Source organism: Mesitornis unicolor, unplaced genomic scaffold (genome assembly GCF_000695765.1).
Source record: "Mesitornis unicolor isolate BGI_N332 unplaced genomic scaffold, ASM69576v1 scaffold34637, whole genome shotgun sequence".
In the NCBI taxonomy this organism is placed as follows: Eukaryota; Metazoa; Chordata; class Aves; order Mesitornithiformes; family Mesitornithidae; genus Mesitornis; species Mesitornis unicolor.
This window is the reverse complement of record NW_010194963.1, coordinates 14,534-17,598: the sequence shown is the minus strand read 5'-3', so window position 1 is coordinate 17,598 and position 3,065 is coordinate 14,534. Positions and strand designations below refer to the sequence as shown.

The window sequence follows — 3,065 nt, the reverse complement described above, 5'->3', positions numbered from 1 at the left end:
CCCCATAGCACCAAGGGCTGGGCTGCCCTCGCCTCGCTGAGCAGGAGGGTGATGGGTCCCTGGCACACCCCTGCCCCGGTTTGGGCTCCCCACACACAGCAGGACACGGTGTGAATTGTGGTCCCCATCCCCACGGAGCCCCAGCCCCTGGCAGATCCCTTGCTGCCACCCCCAGACCAGCTCTGTCAGCCTGGGCATGGGCAGCGAGCCCTGCCCCACGGACAGCCATGGCTGGAGTCACTCCTGAAAACAGCAGTGACCCCCCAGGATCCCCACAGCCCCAACTGTGGCACCTCCCTGAGCTCTGCATGGAGGGGAGCAGTGTGGGTCACCCAGGCTTGGGGCAGGGGGTACCCCACACTGTCCCCAGACACCACCACATCCCCTCTCCAGACACACACCTCCCTTCCCGACCACATCACAGCCCCACAGCTCCCACCTCACCATCAAACACCCAAAGCCATGGCCAAGCCAAGATGAGACGTGTGATGGGCGCAGCCCTCTCCTCCTCCTCTCCCTAAGCTCAACCCTTCCTCTCCTCCAATGCAGAACTCAATGACAAAAGAGTGCATGAAATCAAATAAATACGCCCCCATCCCCGACCCTGTGAGGTCCCCCTGAGGCTCCAGCACTGGAGTCCCGGGCCAGCAGCACTTCACCCCGTCAGGACCACCCTGTGCAGGGCTGAGCTCTGCACAGGAGCGTGCCCAGGCCTGCTCCGGACACGGCACCACAGCTTTCCACCACAGATGTGACCGTGGCACCCCCAGCCACCAGTAGGTGCGTGGGCTGCCCACATGTCCCCAGGGCTGCAGATCCAACCCTCCCTTCCATCACCAACTCTGCCTTCTCCCTGCTTGGTAAGAAAACCTGCACAGAGACCCGCAGTGGAGGTGGCCTGGGTGCGTGGGCTCAGATCTCCACCAGGATTTTGGGGTGATGAGCTCCCCCTCACCCTGGGGCAGGGTCCCCACTCCTTACACTTCTACTCACTCATTTCCAGAGGCGGCTCAGCTGAAAGGGCCCCTTTCCAGAAAGGGATGCCCACACCAGGGGTTCCCGTGCCACCACCATCACCACTCTGTCACCCAGGCCAAGGACAAATCAATCTGGCACCATCACAGCAGGGTGCTGGGATCATCTGGAGAGGCTTTCCCTTCCTGCTCCCCCTCTCCAGACCCGGCTGCCTCTCCCGCCTGCCCTGCATCCTCTGGAGGATGCTCACGGATCGGGCACATGTGGGGGCTGGGGGCCCTACCCCGTCTCAATATTTGACCCTACGGTTTGTGTTTCATGTTCGACCTCAAGCTCAGACCGATGGCTCTAGCCCATCTTAACAAACAAAGGCAGAAGAGAAAGGAAAAAAAAAAGTTAGTCTCAATGTTCCCCTCGTGGCTTCTCGGTGGCGAGCCCCCCACCCCGGGGAGGGCATCACCCGGGCACCCAGCTCTGGTTCGTGGGCTGCGGACCCCCAGGCAGTGCGGGCACATTGAGCCCGTTCTGCGGCGGGAGAGCCGAGTCGAAGTTGAAGTCCATCTCATCGCTGTCCATAAAGTCATTCAGGATGATGGACTCCACGTCGCACTCCAGGCTCCCGTTGAACATGTCCAGGTCCAGGTCTGCTGGGAACCTGTCTTGGCCCAACATGGGGGGGTGGACAGCCCCCGGGTAGGGGCCCTGCAGCGAATCCAGCAAGCTCATGTGTGCCCCTTGGTTATTAGCGTAGGAATGCAGATGCCCGTGGTGCGGCATGGCTGTCATGCTGCACGTGTCACTGGGCAGGCTCATAAGGCTAACAGGATTAGCTAAGGCACTGGTGTTGACCGCAGGGTGGTGACCGGCTGGTGACGGGTGGTACAAAGCGTTGCTCTTCATGAGAGAGCCCGAGTGGGACGGGTAGGAGGACAAACCCTGCTCCCCGCTCCCGCACAGCAGCGGGTTGTGTCTGTGGCCACGGGCCGGCACCATGGGGCTGGCCTGCGGCAGGGGCAGGTCCCCCGGGACCATGCTCTCCTTGTGCGCGTAGGAGATGGAGGAGAGCAGGTCCTGCAGCGAGGCGTTCCTGTAGGAGCTGACGGGCGAGAAGGTGGCTTGCTTGTTCTCCTGGATGGTCTGCATGGGCAGGCGGCGCATCAGGCTCATGGCCGGCTGGCTGTAGATGGTCCCGCAGTAGGTGTTGGTGGCCGCCCCCATGGTGGAGCACTTGGAGTTGAAGTGCCGCAGGGCGGCCGGGGGGAGCTGCTGCGAGGGGCTCATGGTGTAGCCGTCCTGCAGGTCCTCCAGCATGCTCTCCCCCAGGCTCTCGTTGAGGCTGATTGTGCCAGTCAGGTCGGTCAGCCGGGGCAGCTCCACGGAGCAGCGGGCACTGAGGGATGGAGACATGGTGCTGGAGGGGCTGGGGTACATCAGCGGAGAGGAGGGGGTGCCGTCGTCCTCCTCCAGCTCATCCGGCTCGTGGTTGGACATGATGGGCGAGAGGCGCCCGCTCAGCGTGCTGGCCGTGGAGTGGGCCCGCGTCCTGAAGTCCGCCCAGGCGTCATACTCGTCGCTGGCATGGGACGCGGGGCTCTCCGACCACTTGGCTTGCTGGGAGGAAGGGCTGTCCTCCCCGCGCTCCTGCGTCACCTGCAGCTGCTTCTTCTTGCTGGCCTTCCCCTTGATCCGCAAGAACTTGCTGTTGTTGTCCATCGAGACCGCCCGCCGGCGCGGCGTCTTCCCCGTCTTGCCGCCCTCGGGGTTCAGCATCCACCAGGAGCTCTTGCCCGTGCCCTCATTCTGCACGCGGATGAAGCGGGTGTGCAGGGACAGGTTGTGCCGGATGGAGTTCTGTGGAGACAGCAAGGACAGAGCGGAGGTCAGGGCAGGAGGGGGATGGCTGCGGGGCTGGGGGGCATCGCAGGGTACCTGGGCTCCATCCCCTGGGACACTGCAGGAGGGGTCGCGGCTCGGGGGGGAGGGGGTCTCCCCCAGCATTGCCCGGGGCGCGCGTGGGTCGCGGCGCTTTGCCGCATGTACCAGCTATCCATCGTTAGTGCAATTACTGTCATGGCAGGGAGTGGGGGGGT

General features: G+C 63.6%; 1 pseudogene; it reads right to left on the bottom strand.

Annotated features, from left to right (window-relative positions):
• Nucleotides 1-1,431: 1,431 nt before the first annotated feature.
• On the bottom strand, nucleotides 1,432-2,826 carry LOC104543374 (annotated as a pseudogene).
• Nucleotides 2,827-3,065: the final 239 nt, after the last annotated feature.